This window comes from Oreochromis niloticus, unplaced genomic scaffold (genome assembly GCF_001858045.2).
Source record: "Oreochromis niloticus isolate F11D_XX unplaced genomic scaffold, O_niloticus_UMD_NMBU tig00007204_pilon, whole genome shotgun sequence".
NCBI classification, from domain to species: Eukaryota; Metazoa; Chordata; class Actinopteri; order Cichliformes; family Cichlidae; genus Oreochromis; species Oreochromis niloticus.
In genome coordinates this window covers 122,362-141,478 of record NW_020328420.1, presented here as the reverse complement: position 1 = coordinate 141,478, position 19,117 = coordinate 122,362, and the positions used below count along the sequence as shown (strand labels likewise).

The window sequence follows — 19,117 nt, the reverse complement described above, 5'->3', positions numbered from 1 at the left end:
TGAGGAGAGTCCCAGATGAGGGGTCACTCAGCAGCCGCGGAGCAGAAGCCAGGGGGGGTTGCAGTGACGTGCCCATGAGCTCCGCCGGCAGCCAGCTGTGCCTGAGTGAGCCCCGGGCCGAGAGGCCGAGGGCACCCCATCCCCGAAGTGGCCCGAGCGAGCCCCAGGCTCCATGCCCCGATAAGCAGCCGCCAAGGAGTGAGCCGGTGGGTACCTGGGCGCCCACCCCCGGACACAAAGAACCACCAATGCACCGATGTCTGAGGGCGTCTGCCACCGGCAGGGGAAGTGGTGGGGGGAGATGGGCCTCCAAACCTTGGAGGGCCTGAGATGTCCCCAGAGAGGTGGGGTCTGATACCCAACCTGACATATAGACACAGACAAACAGGCACACACAGATACAAACATCTATTCCCACCCTCATGCTCTCAACACTCACCCAACGTGGAGACAGACATAGAGAGACACTGTACACACAATCACACTCCCCAAGCGTACTCTAAGCCCTGGGTCTAGGTACCCTTGCCCCTGGAGGGGGAAACTGCGCCCAGACCCAGGTGGTGTTACCCTTTTCCCTGCGGTGGGGAGAAGCAGACCGCCCCGACTCCGCAGCAGCAGGGAGGCCCCACATTCCAGACCCCAGTCGGACGGCCAACTCCTCCTCCTAGCCCCCCGCTCCAGCTGGCCGCAGAGAACGGGGGTGTAGGAAGACTCCAAACCTCCCTCCACCCGCTCATATGTAGTGTTGATGTATGTGTGTTCTAAGGTGCATTTAAAACCCAGGAGGGCATGGAGCTACCTGCCAGAGCAGCAGGTAAGCGCATAGCCCCTCCTGCTAGCCCTCAATGTCTACGTGTATTTAAAATTGAGAGGTGGGCAGCGACGCCAGGGGTGAGGTGTACACCCTGATGGTGATTGGAATCCGTGTAGCGTGCCCACCCCCAAGATCCTATATGTATGTGTAATGAGAGTGTGAGTAATGTGAATGTCTAAGTTGTGGGATAAAATTGAGGCAGAGGCAGCCAGAAGGGGACAGAGGGGGGGGATGTCTCCTCTGCACCCTGGTGACACACCCCTACCCCAAGGCCCTACATGTGTGGGTGATTGTGGTGGAGCGGGAAGAGGGAGGCAGCTGGAGATGGGGAGGGAAGGAAGGGAGGGGCAAGTGACCCCTCCCTGGGGTCAGCTCCCCCGCTGACCCCAGTAGGCACCCCATACTCTGCAACCCGCCAGGGAAAGGGGGGCCCAGGCCCATCCAGACCGGGGCCCAGTGGAGCAGCGCCTCCTGGCCCCACAGAGCCCGGGACAGTCCACCTGACCCCACCACAGAGAAAACTGCACCCACCCCATCATCCACTCATCTTCCAGACTACACAAGACAATAGACGCCCAGGCTGAGATCTTCCTCCACCTCTCCTGTATCTCCCCCTCCTGCAGAGAGAGTTCCTGAAGAGAGGAAGGCTCCTGCAGGATGTGACAACCTCCCCCACCAGTTGAAGAGCCCCCCAGGTGGTTCAATGCACAGGCGGCACCCTGCGCCAGGACTGGGCCCCCATACACCCACCCGCCCACAACCCCGGCAACACACCAACCAGGACCCAAGCCCCTGAGGCTTGGCCAGGGCCCCAGCCCAGAGACGGAGTGCCCCCAGAACCTCACGCCCATCCCGGACCCACCCAGGGGCAGCCAGGCTACCAGGTCAGTAACCCACGTCCGTCAGCACAGACCCTCCCCTAGCCCTGCTGCACGCAGCCACGAGGAAACCGTCACCTAAGAGCCAACACAAAATGGTGGTGGCTAACCAACCGGACATAGTGACAGAAGAAGACGGCCGTAGTGATCGATGTAGCGGTTCTGAATGACAGCAACATCAGAAAGAAGGAACACGAGAAGCTGGAGAAATACCAAGGGCTCAGAGAAGAGCTCGAGAGGATGTGGAGGGTGAAGGTAACGGTGGTCCCCGTAGTAATCGGAGCACTAGGTGCGGTGACTCCCAAGCTAGGCGAGTGGCTCCAGCAGATCCCGGGAATAACATCGGAGATCTCTGTCCAGAAGAGCGCAGTCCTGGGAACAGCTAAGATACTGCGCAGGACCCTCAAGCTCCCAGGCCTCTGGTAGAGGACCCGAGCTTGAAGGATAAACCGCCCGCAGGGGCGTGCTGGGTGTTCATATATATATATATATATGTATGGCGGATTAATTCACGTTAAAGCGTTAATTTTGACAGCACTAGTATATTTACATAGTGTTAAATATATGCTAATAATTATCATTTTTACACATCAACACAAATCCTTATGCTCACGAGGATACAATCATTATTTAAATTGTTTAGATTTATGAAAATAAGATCAAAAAACAAGAAAGCATCTTCTAAGCAACTGTCATAGTGATTGTGTTGTAGAAACAGTTGCAGCTGAAAATGGAGGGTACAAAGCTACAAGCGCCACTGCCTGTTAATGCCTTTGTTACTTGCTGTAGATCAACCTATAGTTGCTGAGCTGGAGTCAACATGCACTCCACTACATAATTCTGGATTGGCTAGCTTTTTGTTAGCATTCTGTCTGTGTACATGTTTTCAAAGAGCTGAAGTTGTGGTAGCAATATTATAAAGATTGTTCCTGTCTTGACGCAGTTTACATTTTACCATCATACATTGCTAGTAATGTCCATGTCTCCACTTCTCAACCATTTTCCTTCGCCTGCACTTGAACTGACTGTAGCAGTGCAAGAAGAAAATAACATATTCATCCAATTTTTTTCTTTTAACATTTGATATGCAGATGTGGAGATTGCATGTGTCCCTATGGTCGTGTAGGTGTGCTCCGTGTATCCCAAATGGGTTATGGAAAGAGAACAAGAATGTGGAGCTGCTTAAGCATTCTATTTGTATTGAAGTGAAAGTTATCTGTATTCATGTCAATATAAAATATTTACCTAAGTATCTGGGGGCCTTACAAGGTTGCTGGCTTGCTTGGTTGAAAAGCTAACGTGTAGCCACCCAGGAGAAATAAAGAAAACCAAAGATCATGTGGATAACTATGACAATATGTGAACTGTCACAGTGTGACGATATATGATATAGCAAGAGACATATTTATTTGTAAAAACAATTACAGTAACAGTTACAGTCACTGCAAGTCACCATAGGCTCTTTAATGGTTGGAACTTTACAACATAGTAGTATGTAAAACTCAAGCAAGTAAAACATGTCCTCTTTCTTCAAATTTCAGAAAAACAAAGAACATGAGAAAGAAGCAAAAGAAATGGTGAGTCATTAGGTCTCATGTTGATCACGTTTTCAATAAAGTTTGGTCACACATACAGGCGATAAACAAAGAACTAAACTGTGAACTCAAAAAATTGGATTTCCTATTAGAATGTTTTTAGTGATGTGATACACTGCACATTGAGAGAACTGCAACTCATTTAAGTGTCGGGCTACAATATACACAATACAGTCAACAGAAATTGATGTGTTAAAAAATATTTTCTACAACAAGGAGGATACAAACACATGAGGAAAAAATTATTTAAAAGTATTTAAGCTCGACAGCAACTTTTTACAACAGTGCTCCAGTTCATTGGATTTTCTGGGTATTCATTCTCTTGAAGTCCCACCACAGCATATAAATTCGGTTAAGATCTGGACTTTCCCTGGGAAATAGAAACACCTTGGTTTTCTTTTCAGCCATTCTGTTGTAGCTTTGCTGGTGTGCTTTGGATCAGTGTCCTGTTGCATGACCCAATCAGATAGATGGCTTCTGGGATCCTTTAGAGGAATTCATGGTCAACTCTGGGGTGGCCAGGTCCTGTGGCTTCAAAATCAAGCCTAAAGAAACACCCCTCCACCATCGTGCTTGATAGTTGGTTTGAGGACTTTGATTTACCTTATTTTAAAACCTTACACAACCAGAAGATTTTTATTATGTTTTGATATGTACACATATTTACCATTTCTGCATATGTAGCCCTGAAATATGGTAGGGTAGGTATACTGTCTGTAAAAATGGTCTCAGAGCTGATGAGGGTGATACATTTAGGTCCATTCCTTTTCACAATTTATGATAATACCTTGAAAGGTCTTAGAAAAATGCACACACTATCGGTCCTAAGGGCACAAAACGGCCACGCCCCAAAAAGTGCTATAAAATTATTATTTATTCATATTTTTTTCCACTTTAAATTGGTCAGTCTTTTACAACTACTTCTCCCTGAAATATTCATATAAAGTTTTAATTATATTTTCGTTGTTTTAACCCTTTAAATCCCAGTTTAATTACATGAGCGCCCTGTTTTTTTAGCCCCAAAAAACAAAAAAATTAAATATTTTCCAAAAAAAACATTTGAAGTAATATTCGTTTGTTATTATAATTAGGCCTTTAGATGGACCAAAGATTGGCACCAACATTCATTTTGATCCCCTTTTATTTTTTTTGCAGGAGCCCATTTCAAAAAATGCACACACTATCGGTCCTAAGGGCACAAAATGGCCACGCCCCAAAAAGTGCTATAAAATTATTATTTATTCATATTTTTTTCCACTTTAAATTGGTCAGTCTTTTACAACTACTTCTCCCTGAAATATTCATATAAAGTTTTAATTATATTTTCGTTGTTTTAACCCTTTAAATCCCAGTTTAATTACATGAGCGCCCTGTTTTTTTAGCCCCAAAAAACAAAAAAACAAAATATTTTCCATAAAAAACATTTGAAGTAATATTCGTTTGTTATTATAATTAGGCCTTTAGATGGATCAAAGATTGGCACCAACATTCATTTCGATCCACTTTATTTTTTTTTGCAGGAGCAGATTTTAAAAAATGCACCCTCCAGAAGCCCTAAGGTCCCGCCCGAGCAGCCGGCCAAGCTGCTGCTGCACCCCGGGAGGAGTCTGCCTGTCCCGCGGGTCTGTCTCGAACAGCCACGGGGCATAGTGGTTGGGTCCCCGTGTCCCCAACACACACGTCCGATACCACGTGAAAACAAATAATATTCTGTTGTAGCCCTCAAAATAGAATGTAAGGATACTCATTTCTCATTTTTGTTTTTCATGACACAAACACGTAGTGTCTTTGTGTCATGAAGATGCGCATAATCCCAAATAGGGATGGGTATCGAAAACCGGTTCTTGTTGAGAACCGGTTCCCACTGTTTCAATTCCTTGGAATCGTTTGCCATTTTTGCAAACGATTCCCTTATCGATTCCAGTCGCCCCGAATAACGTCACCACGTTGCGGAGCGTTGGAGCGTACCTGGCAGGAAACACGGCGCCTAAGCGGCTCAAACGCTTAAAAGTTCGGTTATACTTTACGAGAATGGATGACAACAGGGCAGCTTGCAAAGTAGATATTTCATTAAGGGAGGAAACACTACGAATATGCAAAAGTATTTGCTCACAAAACACGCGATGAACTTAAATGAATGTTGTGTTTTTAATTCCGCTCCAGACTCGTGAATCTCAACCCAGCAGCAGCAGCGGTAACGTTCGCACGTCCTCTCCCGTTAATGCGGCAGGTAAATAATCAACTAACAGTGTATATTATGTTAGCGCGATCTGCCTTATTACAAAACCTGCCATTACTGTGCATTTAGGTGACCGTGATGAGACAGACAGACAGAGTCTGGCTGGCGCTCGCTGGCAGTTGTCCTTGCAGTCCACCGGTAGCGTCTCTTTTCAGGCCTGAATGTCACCGAGCAGTGACTAAGTTTGTGGTAAAAACCTTGCACCCGTTTGCCACAGCAGATGGTAAGTGAATGTGTTTAATTGTAGGCAGGGACATTACTGGATATTCTTGTGTAATTGCTACAGAATAATTTATGTTATACTTTGTTATTGCTACAGAAGAATATTTATTTTATTGTTTTACATTTACATTTTCTTTTTCCTGGGGACCCTGTGACACCCCATTGAAGAGCCATAGGCTGGATCTCTTAAGATCTCACTGTTGGGTTTATAAGGCCATGTTACTCCTAAATTTCTATCTTGTTCAAAGAGAAGATATAAAACAAAATTCTAAGCTAATCGACCTTAGTGTTCTCCTTTTTAAAAATAAGAATCGATAAGAGAATCAATAAAGAATCGAAACGTTAAACAGAATTGAAAATGGAATCGGAATCGTTAAAATCTTATCAATACCCATCCCTAATCCCAAATAGTGGAAAACATTTTCCAACATTTAATTTGGCACGGCAGGTCACATAGCACGATAGCAAGAAAGATTCTTTCTTCTTTTTTTGTCACATGCAGACTAATACAAGCACAACGCACTGAAATATATCAAAACAAAGAGCGGAGCGCTGTTTACTCACCGGAGCCTGTGCGCCGGATTAGCCCCATGGCCGCAGTCGTGCAGGCGGTGCAGCCGGACAGGCTGGTCGGGTTTAAAAGTGTCCAAGATTAGATGTGCAACCTTATCACCGACGTTTAGAAGTGATCTATTGTCGTTTACTATAAAACTAGACGATTTTATACGACGAAAAGATAGCGATTGCACCAGGATTAGCCAGAGGACGTAACCAAAGCTATACCGGAAGGAAGTCGTCGTGACGTCAAATTCCCGCGATCAGATTTAAAAATATACATTTTTGTTGTAACCATCAAACGCAATGGTAATGTAGCGATACTTATTTTTCACTTTTTCAAACAAAACATCACCATTTTTCGTACCTCAGAAAGCATGAGCTGTGTTCACTGTGCGCATTTGACGCACGCCGAGTCCAGCTCTGTACGCTGCTTCCGGAGCCTCGTCATTGTCCGTGAATTTGTCGAAATCATCCTGTGGCTCTTTCCATCGGTCTCCCCATTCGCTCACAATTTGCAGATAATTGGTGTCTCTACATGATCGATTGACAGTGTGAGATGACAGAAGCTCCATTTTCAGCTCAATTTCCAAAGCAGTTTCTTAGCGTTCCATCAATGACTACTACCAGGTCAGAGGTCATTAGACCGCAGCTACATTTAAAAATATTTTTTGAAGGGAAAAATAAAATCAATTTGTTTTTGGTCCATGCTTTTATATTTAATTTGTTTGCATTGCAATGTGGCCGTCTGAGAGAAAATACTTTTGAAAGCTTTTGAATACATTTGAAGAAAAAAAGTGTGTTTGTGTTTTTTTTTCTTTTTTTAGGCATAAAGACCTTTATATTCTTTTAAAAATATAAATGTCATCCATAGTGACACACAGCACCACTCTTTTTTTCCACTTTTTAAAGCAGAAAGACACGCTCAAAACCTGAATTTTTGGCCTTCCTTTGTAGGATCCTCAAAAATGAAATAAGGGCGCCACCTGATGGACAAATAAAAGAAAATTACAATTTTAAGGCCCTGACTCCAAAATGATACCCTGGCTTTGAGGATGCGTCTAAAAAAAGTTCAAATGATGGTGCATTGAAAAATAGCGTTTATAATGGGTTTCAATGGGGCACAAGTCGACCACTAAGACCGATAGTGTAAGTTTATTTGTAGCTTAGCCACTGAAGCTAATTTAAGGAAGTCAGACTGAAATTTTAAAATAAAATGTAACAAAACTTTTTTTTGGAAAATTTGGCTATATTCCATCCAACACAGTGCAAATGGCTTGGAACTGAAAAACCAAAAAGCCACAAAACGGCCCCAAGACCATTTATTAAAGATACAATATTTTATTGTATTGCTGACTCTGCTTAACTTGACATCACGATACTTTAATGTTGTCCAAGCTGTGGTTAATAAGACAATTAATGATTATGAAAACCTTGGCTTTTTTCAATACATGACAAACTTCAAACATTGTGTGTAGGTTGAATGTGTCTAATGTTTGTTTGGTTCTTATGGTTTGGCGCCCTCTTGTGATCTCAGTCAGTATTCTGTGAGCTTTGTCATATCTGACTACCTCAATACAAGTGCTCAGTTAGACGTGCAGTTTTTATTCTAGTAATTCTTTTGGTCCATGTATGGACCAAAATTAGAAAATTATGCATAAAGTGTCAAAGTTAAAAATAACTTCCATGTTTATTAGATCAGGCATGGTCAGAGCTGCCACCACCCTCTCAATCATCATCACAGCTTTCTTTACTAATATGTTTAAAAAAAAAAAAAAAACATTAACAACTTCTTCACACTCTTTCTTCCCGACATCACACATATTGTTCTAGGTGGTTAGTAAAATGAAACTCAATCACTTACGTTTTTTTACTCGCTAACACTATCTGTGTTTCCACAATAAGGCAAATGTTGTTGCAGAACTCAGAGCCAGCAGCAATTTGCAACAATTGCCAACTGCTGCCAAAAGATGGCAGCAACATAAAGGATGGATACAAACAGGGAGAAGCTTTATGACAGCTGTCTGAGAGAAATATTGATTTACTTTGGTAGATTATTTTTTATGTATATTTTTAGATTTGACAAGGCAAGCACTGCTAGCTTTGCTTGTCCGGATGGAAGATAACTAGTTTGCTGCTGATTGACATGTGCAGCTTTTCTCTTTAATTTTCAATGGAACTCCAATTAAAGACCAGTTAAACAAATTTAGCAAAAAGATATAAACAAAAAATCATGGATTCCCATAACCTGACAGCATGTACACAGACATGTAAAGTCTCTGCTTGTCAGTGAATTCTGGTTGGAGTGATGAATCTGTGACATATCTGCTTTTCGCAGAGACATTGTGTTTCTGTGTACATTAGTGATGGGAAGTTCAGCTCTTTCCAAAGAGCCGGTTCTTGTGGCACGGCTCCCAAAGAAGAGCTGGCTCTTTTGGCTCCCTAATGGCTCTTAAATTGCAGTCAGATGCTGCTTCATTTACATGTGTCAGTAATATTTATGTGTTTTTGCGATGCACTTGCACTCTCCTCCTCAACATCTCACTTACTGACTGAGGGGTAGTGACGTGACGGGCGATCCTGAAATATTCCAATACCAGCATTTCATGTTGCAGGATCAATTCCCTTATGAAAATATCAATATTTAATTTGATTAAATTTGGTTTTAATTGTAAATATGACATAAAGACAAAAGTAAACTCTGCAATAAGCGGGATAGTTGGCAATACCCTGTTAACAGGAACTACAATCGCCTTCCGCCTCTCATTCATGTGCGTGCTACGTACCAAAACCCAAGGCACAAAACATTCGACCACAAAACACACAATCTTGACTTGTTCACAGATCATAACTGCGTTTACTTTCAACATAGAAATTATTCTGTGTGCGATGTATGTGGGAAGCCAGTTAAATACTGTGGCAACACAACAAACCTCGTTAAAAAAAGTGGGGAGCAGGCTCTCACTCAATGGGAGTTGTCTCTTCTGATTCACTACAAAACATCGGCTGATGTTTTTGCGCATGACACATTACTAGTGTACATGCTGTCAGGATAACAAGGGAATCCATGCTTTATGTTCAGAGTCGTTTTAAGTGTGTTTGGTAGTTACAGAAATAGTTTTTCTACCTTGTAGCTGATTTACTCTTGAATGGAGTGGTAGTAAATGTGCTGATGTACCATAAACTTTTAGTGAATTCACTGATACACTTTATTTCAAAACTTTACAGAATTTGTGAAATGTGAACAATGTTCATTCAAAATCAAAATACTTTTTCATAGTTAAATCAAACAATATAACTTTAAATAGTGCGTTTTTTAATGTGGTGTACGTCCAAAAGCATAATGGATTCATTTCAAATAGTAATCCATGTAAGTGAACCTCCTCAAAATCAAATAGTTTTGGGGATTTCTGCTGTGATTAATGCACTGGTGTTTTCCTCTTTTGAAATCTCAACTATGAAAATACATGAAGAACTAAACCAAGGTTTTTTTTAGATTGTTAGTGAGTTTCCCCATTTTCATTTGTTAGAGTCACAAATGCTTTTGTTTTGAAAGCAACTGAACACAAACATTTGTAGTACTCATAGTAACTAGCACATTTGGCACACTGGGACAACTACATTTCTAGCACTTCACCTGTAACCATGCCTCCTTATACTTTTCTGCTTTAGTGTCTTGAAAAGCACAAAATAATTAACAAATCCCCCAAAATGATCTGATCTTCTGCAAGTCTTTTGCACACTCTCAATATATCCCAAAAAAGGCACGGACCTCACATTTCTCAGCTTCATCTAAGTGCTTATATCCCCCGTGCACTAAATAGATGGGACTATGATGTTCTTTGAGACTGTATTGATAGGAAAATGAAACTGTCACTCAGGTAAAAAATAGCAGTTGCGACAGTTAATCATGTGAGCACATGATTAACCAAAGGTTGAAAAGCTGTATGGGGTGGCTGTTATACCGGCAGGTATAACAGCCACCCCATAAGTATTCAGTGGGCCAAAAAGGGTGTGTGAAATGATGATATCTGCTGATCTCAAACTAAGTGCTTATTTCCCCCGTGCACTAAATAGATGGGGATACGATGTTCTTTGAGATTGTATTGATAGGAAAATGAAACTGTCACTCAGGTCAAAAGAACAAAGCGGTTGTGACAGTTAATCATGTGGGGTGGCTGTTATACCGGCAGGTACAGCTAAGTATTCAGTGTGTCAAAAAGGGTGTGTTAAATGATGGTATCTGCTTATCTCAAACTAAGTGCTTATTTCCCCCGTGCACTAAATAGATGGGACTATGATGTTCTTTGAGACTGTATTGATAGGAAAATGAAACTGTCACTCAGGTAAAAAATAGCAGTTGCGACAGTTAATCATGTGAGCACATGATTAACCAAAGGTTGAAAAGCTGTATGGGGTGGCTGTTATACCGGCAGGTATAGCTAAGTATTCAGTGTGCCAAAAAGGGTGTGTTAAATGATGATATCTGCATATCTCAAACTTAGCAAACAGTTCGACAGGTTTTAGAGCAAAACTAATCAGTGATTTATTTTTCACTGTGATGATGCCCCCACATAATCTTCAAAATATAATTCATCCACATACCAACCAATCCCACTGCCCCACAATGTATTATACCTTGGATCCCTCAGTGCTGAACATAAATAAGTCTCACAGGACAAAGCAGTAGTGATGTAGCTCACCAGAAAACCTGTGAGAATAGCTTCAAACCCTTCCAAAAATATAGCTGCAGCAGGTGAAGGTGAAGATTTAAACTGTTGCAGGATGTTGCTTATGCTTACTTACACTTAGCTGTCGGTTTCTAGGGGGTTTTTTTTCTTTTTTTTCTGTGGATCTCAGTGCAGCTTCCATTGCTCTAATAGAATTAGGTTTATTGCCCTTTAGTATTATGTTCCAGTTTGTATAATATAGAGATTAACCTTCAGTTAGTTCTGTTTGTGTTCTCTATTTCCCTATTTAGTTTTGCCTGTTTAGGTTCCTCCCAGTGTGTGTCTGTGGACTCCCTTCCCTTTGGATGTCCAGTTATGTATTTGTGTTTCATCTCCCTGTTCTGTTCTCATGTTCTTCTCCTTGTGTTTCATTCCATGTGCCCCATCTGTAATGTGTATCCATGTAGGTTTCCGCAGCCAGTGATGTCTCTCTCTCTTGCTCTCGTGTCTCGTGTTTTCCCTCGTCATATTCATGTGTATTTGTTGTATAAGTGTTCCTTCATTTGTTGTCAGGTCCTCTGTTTATCATGGGTCATTTACATGTATGTTGTGTTCAAGATGTTCCATGTTTCTGGTTATGTTTTGTTTGCCCAGTTTTGTTCAGATTATTGCTCTCTTAGTGTCCGTCTGCCTTTGTTTCTCATTCTTGCATTCGTCAAGATCCCTCCTCATCTGGTTTGTCTGCATTTGGGTCCTCACTTTCAACACATCAGCCACCGGGTCATGACAATGTCCCTATAAATGCATGAAAACACTGAGTCGCAAACCCAGTACCGTGACCGTTGCATAGTTTTCACTGCATGTTGATTTTTTCTTTCTGTCAGGTAGTCATTTATGCATTTCATGTGACAATAATTTATGTACACATAATCATGTAGTGTGTGAGTGAGGCAGATATCTGTGAAACAAAAGTGAATACGCTCAGGTAAATCTTACTGCTTCTACACAACAGGAAAAACATTATGACACACACACAAAGCAGAATGAGGACAGTAAAATGGGAGATGGAAACAGGAGTATATGTATGAAAGGACACTATGATGTCGTATCTCTTCATTTGTTCATTCACCAGCTTCTTTTCACATCACAGGTAAGTTCAGAAATTAAAACTCTTCATATGAAAGCTGATTCTAAGGCGTTGAACATATGTATTTAAAAATGTTATTAATGTGTTGCATTTTAGTTAATTTTTACATTTTTAAAATTTTTAGCATAATAATAAAACTAGAATTTAAAAATCTTCAGTCTGGAACCTTACTATTTAACTTTTGTGCTTTCATCTTCAAGACAGATTTACTCAGTCACAAACAGTGATGGCAGCAGCTCTAGCCTCAAGCAGTGGAGTGACTGTTTCCAGCACCACCAAAGGCCTTGTTCTCATGTTCACCCTGCTGTCTCTAGTTTGTCTTTCAAATGTCCTGATAGACAAGGACCAACTGGTAAACTGTCTTTTGCATTATCTTCACTGTAATTTGCAAGTTAATAGACTCTGTGAGTGACCACAAATAAAGTTTCTGATGAAATGTTTTTTTTTAATTACTTATTATTAGTAATTAAAATTACTTATTAATTATTTATTTTATTTTATTTTATTTTATTTTATTTCTCATGCAGTTTGTTGTGATGACTTCAATTCAATTCAATTTTATTTATATAGCACCAAATCACAACAGCAGTCGCCTCAAGGCCCTTTATATTGTGCATTAGATACAGAGAAAAGGATTTTGAATTCAATTCTTGATTTCACAGGAAGCCAATGAAGGGAAGCCAATACAGGAGAAATATGCTCTCTCTTTCTAGTCCCTGTCAGTACTCTTGCTGCAGCATTTTGGATTAACTGAAGGCTTTTCAGGGAGTTTTTAGGACTTCCTGAAAAGTATTTCTTTGTGCCCCCCCTGGCCCCCTGGCAAAACTTTGCTTGACCCGCCCCTGCACAGTTACCAGTTGTCAGCTACAAAGGATCCTGGTGTTATTTGTCTTTCAGAGACAGTTCATAAGTTCCCTTCAACTCATTCATGTCACCTAAAAGGTAAACCTGTTTCTCCATCACCTGTTCAGCTCTGATGATTCAGTAAGGACATCTAATGGTTTCACCTTCATGTTTCTCTCTCACCAGATATACAAACCGATATCATGATCAGCAGCTTTTACAGCTGTGGCTCCAGCAAACATCAGCTGATACTAGAAATTAATATTAAATAAATTCTAACAACAGCTGATCAAGCTTAAACGTGCTGCTGTTATTTAGCGCGACATCCACTAGTTTCCTAGCGATAAAGAAACAAGACAGACAGGATTTGCGACAGAAATGCCGATCAGCTGATCATTGATCAGTTTCATGACTGAAGTAGCAACAGAAGAGGGAGGGGGAGAGAATGAGAGAAGAAGAGGCAGCTGACAGCGAAAGAGGTGGTGGCTTGTGACATCCACTCCAGCTTTGTGTCTTTTTCCATTGTAGTTGAAGTACAGGAAAAACCTGCGTTCCGTCTCAGCTCAATAAGAAAAGCTTAATATTTTCACTGAATACGGGATGATTCCAGTTTTTACGGGACGGTTGGCAACTCTACTAACTAACCTTATGAATAAAATAAAGTTCACTATCAGTGACATCATAGCACCCACCCAGCTGTATAGAAACTCTGTCATGCTAGCTAGTACGCAGTACGAGTTATTGTAACTGACTGTTAAAAGTCAGCACAAGGAAAATGAACTCCACCTAAACTTGGTTTATATCTGACCCAGATAGACTGCAGCTCATAACTTCTTACCCAATGTTCAGTTCACCTGACACTCGGACCGGCGGCCGCCTCAGGTCTCTCCTCCTCCTGCCTCCCCTTTCCCTCATCCACCTGCTGGCCTCTGTGGAAGCTCCGCCACAGCCACCACCAAACAGCTTAGTTATTTTTACACATTGGCCAGCATCTGGCCAATCCACCACCTTCCACTGTTTATACCGTTACCAAAACAAAAAAAACCAAAACAAAGAAAAAACATCAGCCATCAGCCCACCGGGCCTTGCCCGGTATGCCTGATGGCCAGTCCAGCTATGTGGATCTACCAAACTGTAACCATGTCAATGTTTACTTTGGAATATCAGGAAAAATTCAAAGAAAACTATCAGAAATCACACCAGCAGCTGGAAAAACTGAAGGTCAGTACATGTTTCTCACATACTTGACAAACATTGTCTAAGAATACTGGTGCATTAGGAACTGTAATAAGTGACTCAAGTACATGTATGACCAAATATAATGTGGCAAGAGTAAACTGAATTTGTGGAATGTTATGAAATTGATTAAATGTTCTCCTATCAGATTGTGTTCAAACAACATGTGACTGACTCCAAACAACGAGTGACTGAGATCAAACAACAAAGAGACTTCATTACAGAGATGTTGAAGAAAACTGAGGCTTACATTGATAGGGAGGAAGAGCGTTTGGGAGGAGAAATAGAAGAAATTGAAAAGAATCTACAAAAACAGAATGAATTTATTGAATTCCTTGAGGAACTGCAAGCTGAATTGTAACTTCTGTCTCAGTGATTTCCCTTTTCTCTGATTTTCCATTTCTTTAGTTCCCTTATCATATAGTACTTGTTTAAGTTTGGTTTAATTTTTTTTTGAAGTGTCCCCCTTCTTTACAATTTTACATAAACTAGGATTTTACTATTAGCTATCATTGTCCAGATGATTTTATGTGTTAAAGATAATGTTTAAGGAATACATTTACAGAATTTAGATTTTTTTTTTCAACCATTACTTGATTTCTGCAGTGGAAACAATGTTTGTATGACCTGTCAGATAATAAAAACATTGACCTGCTACTGTTACTATTTGTTGTCAGAATATCTATCTCAAAATATACAACTTTTTTGCCGTATCCCCAGCAGTCAGCCACAAAAATGGATTAACTAAAATGCATTTGACCGATTTACAAATTATGTAAAGATAAACAAAATTGTTCAGTTTTAAAATATATTTACAGATTGCATTTATAATTTAGTGCACTCTGTAGTGCTTCACTTTCTTTTCTCCTCATGTTGTCGTTAAGGCATTTGCATGTGTCTCACAGCAACACTGTGCATGTTCCTGTAAAGACAAACAGGCAAATGAAGTTATTTGTAAAACAAATGTGAAGGCCTGAGCTTCAAAGTTAAGCTAAGATGAAAGTCTTACTGCATCTACACACATACAAACACAGTGCAACACACCTGCAAACAACCCACCCAAAACGCACACAAAAGATCTGAGCACTATTTTACCACAGAGACTGGAAGACACTGTTCCCAGTTTAAGGAAATGCACTGCACTGGTTTAAATCATATCTACCTGACAAATTTCAGTTTGTAAATGTAAGTTGGGAGTCTGCTTCATGTACAAAAGTTAGTCATGGAGTTTCAAAGAATTCTGTGCTGGGTACAATTCTGTTCACATTAAACTTGTTTCCCTTAGGCAGTACTGTAAGAAAACACTGCATACATTTTCATCGCTATAACCAGCTATATATATATCAAGGTAAGCATATGACACAAATCATTTAGTTTCAATATTGGCATGACCAGGCAAATATCTGTGAAACAAAAGTGAAAGCCTGAGTTACAACAATAAGCTCAGGTAAGTGTGACTGTTTCTGCACACCAGGAAACCAGGAAACACGCACACACACAGCAGCATTAAGCTGAGCAAAAGGGGAGGTGGAAAAATAAGTATGTGTGTAAAAGGACATTGTGATGTGCTATTTTCTTAGAAACTCAAACTCACCATATGAAATTTTCTTATTTTCAAAGAAGACATTTTAGATTCAGTTCTATTTTAAAAACTTCCTTTGTGATGCCACTTTATACTCTTTTCTCATTTTTTTTAAATAACTCTGCTGGAATTTAAAGATGTTCAGCTGGAGTTTGTACATTTTCCATTCAACTCTTAATGCTTTGCAATGTACATTTTCTCTTTAGAGACAGATTTACTCAGAACAGCGATGGCAGCAGTGACTGTTTCCAGCACCACCAAAGGCCTGTTCCTCATGTTCACCCTGCTGTCTCTGGTTTGTCTTTCAAGTGCCCTGATAAGGACCAACTGGTAAAGTGTTTGTTTTTTCTTAACCTTCAGTAATTTTGAGAGGCACTACAAATGCATTTGCTGTTTTAATCTTCCTTTTAGGGCTCTGCTTCAGTGCGGATGAGCAGATGAAGCAGATAACCACACTGATGATGAAAACTATGAAACTATTACCTGATGAAATTCCTCCAGTGGAGGGAAATCTCCCATTGACAGGCAGAATGAGGAGTTGGGTCTCCCTGGTTCCCCCTGTCATATCCAGCTTTGCTTAACTTCCCTTTTAAATCTTTTAGAGCTTTCCTTCTTCTTTACAGTCTGATTTAAAAAAATATAAAAACAAATTTGCTATCAGCTGAGTAATGTGGTCATCAAAATGGAAAACAGAATTTAACAATTTTCAATAACAAACCCTATCATGCAATAATAATACACATCTCCAAACAAAAATACACATTTCAAAGTTTTTGATCATTTATTGAATGTTGAGACATATTGCTGTGAAAACCACACGCACTGTGTCACCATGATTGCACACTGTTCACTGAGACCATGAGCGTCACTTCTTTGAAGCATTCTTCTTTTACTTTGTATCAACAGTGAAACAGCAGAAACATCATGAGCTGCTTTTATCTACCAAAAGGAAAAAGCAGAATATCTGACCTGGCTGGTTGGTTTAGGTGCATTTGGTGCCCTGTTGTCGTTAACTAAATGTCTTTGCTCACTTTCTGACTGGGCTGTATGTGGGGTTACATCATGTCAATTTGGACAGCAGTACGTGTCCACTGTAAGGCTTAGCAAGTTTCTCCAAGGTATTTAGCTCGCAGTGAACGTGAGTAGAGCTTCTAGCACATCTGTGGCTGTGCAGGCTGCCAGTTTTTTGATTGCTCTTTTTTACCCCACTGGTTTTGAGTGTGTACCCCCCACTAGTTATCTTTGGTTGCAGTTAACTTGGGTGTTAACAGTGAGTCTCTCATGACAAAATGAAAAAGAACTATGTGGGATACATACATTTCACAATTCTTGCATATATCTCTATTAATGAATCTGACTTGAGGTCTGCCATTTTTAAATTCAGTTATGTCTCTCATTAACATCAACACTCTGACTTCTTAGACTGTAAGCTTTAGTTTGTGCACAACCAAAGATGTAGAAGCCATCACTCAAACTGTCTTATGGTAACAAGAAAAAAAGACGTTTCACTACACGGCCTCATATATTTGTTCCGAGACTTCTTCTGAATTCTTTTTCTGCTGGTTTGAAACAAATAAACCATAAAAAGGATGATTTAGTCATTTTATTTGCATCATGCAGCTTCAGTCCTATGTCAGTAAGACTGTACTGTACATATATGTGAGAAATGCTGGTCTAATTATGGCCCAATTATGTTCAAATGAATTAGAGACTAACAATGTCTTCTATGTGAGAATGTTTCGTGCTGACAGACCTGCAAACTGTTCAGACTACTTGTAGCTGTCCTCGTATGTCAGGTAATACATTTATATTTATGTCACACCTCTGTCTGCTTTCCCATTTTTATAATCCTTACTTAGATTTTGATTAGATAATTTCAGTTTGTAAATTATCAGATTACATAAATGGAATACAATTCATCCATCCTCTTCCCCTTATCCAGTTCAGGGTTGCACCAGGGTTTGAGCCCTAACAACAGCTAGAATAAAACCAACCTGAGCTGTTTCAGATGCTTTTTACAATTCTGAGCTCTGACCTCAGTGTAAGGGGGCTGTATCCTCACTGCGGCTGCTTCTTGAAAGCACTTTTGCGTTCTTGTGTTCCCCCAGTGTTGCAGTGGCGTGTCTAGAAAATTTTTGTTGGGGGGGCCAGGTAGGGGCACAGATTTGGAGAAGGGTGGCAGATGTAATTGGCAGATAATGTTAAAAAAAAATTCTACCAACCGTTAAGTGTTTAGTCAGCATTCAAGGACACCAATATTTGCATAGTATTTTTACTGACATATAGTGCACATATGTTTTGGGCAAAAACATTTTTGAATATTAAAATACGAACATTTTTAACATACAGTTGGCAAATTAGCCAATGCCAATGCAAAACTTAATCTGCCTATTAAAAAAAGAAGATAATCTTCTCAAAAATTGGTGTTTGATTTTGAAACAGGGAAAAAGTGGGGAAACAACTGAAAAGACTAACATTTGAATAAAACCTGAAAGCAAGTAAATACTTTCTATGCTGCCTTATGGTAAACTTTGGTAATATTGATGTATAAAGAACAACACTGGCTGATGATGAAATACAGTCAGCTGGCATGGTGACACTGCCAGTATTAACCTGCAGGGCTGGACTGGGACAAAAAATCGGGCATTTTGACTACAGACCGGCCCACCAGGTATTAAAGCCATAAAGCCTCTGAATGAAAACAAACGCTGTTGTGACATTGATGTACACTGTCCTTTGGTACATGTATGATTTCTATACATTTTACGTCAGATAAAAACTTTTTTCGCAAGAATCAGATAATTATTTAATAAAAGCTAGATATTTTAAATGAGAATAAGTAAGAAAAGTATTTCTTTGTGTCCACCTTTCCCTGTTAATGCCCTACCTGGCCCCCCGGCATAACTTTGCTAGATCCGCCCCTGCACATTTACCAGCTGTCAGCTACATAGAAAAGGATCCTGGTGTTATTTGTCTCTCAGAAACAGTTGATAACTTCCCTTCAACTCATTCATGTCACCTAAAAGGTAAACCTGTTTCTCCATCACCTGTTCAGCTCTGATGATTCAGTAAGGACATCTCCTGGTTTCATCTTCATGTTTCCCTCTCACCAGATATACAAACCGACATAATGACCAGCAGCTTTTACGGCTGTGGCTCCAGCAAACATCAGCTGATACTAGAAATTAATATTAAATAAATTCTAACAACAGCTGACCAAGCTTAAACGTGCTGCTGTTGTTTAGTGCGACATCCGGCGGTTTCCTCTTTCTGGCGCAAAGTGGGCGATAAACAAACAAGAGAGAAAAGCCGATCAGCTGATCATTGATCAGTTTC

The 19,117-nt window shown here is 40.5% G+C and overlaps 1 long non-coding RNA gene across 1 annotated transcript; it reads left to right on the top strand.

Moving 5' to 3' along the window:
- The first annotated feature begins 14,057 nt into the window (after window positions 1-14,057).
- LOC109199720 (uncharacterized) lies at window positions 14,058-14,856 on the top strand. The gene is made up of 2 exons (XR_002060035.2): window positions 14,058-14,184; window positions 14,348-14,856. It is a non-coding gene; the product is annotated as an uncharacterized LOC109199720 (long non-coding RNA).
- Window positions 14,857-19,117: the final 4,261 nt, after the last annotated feature.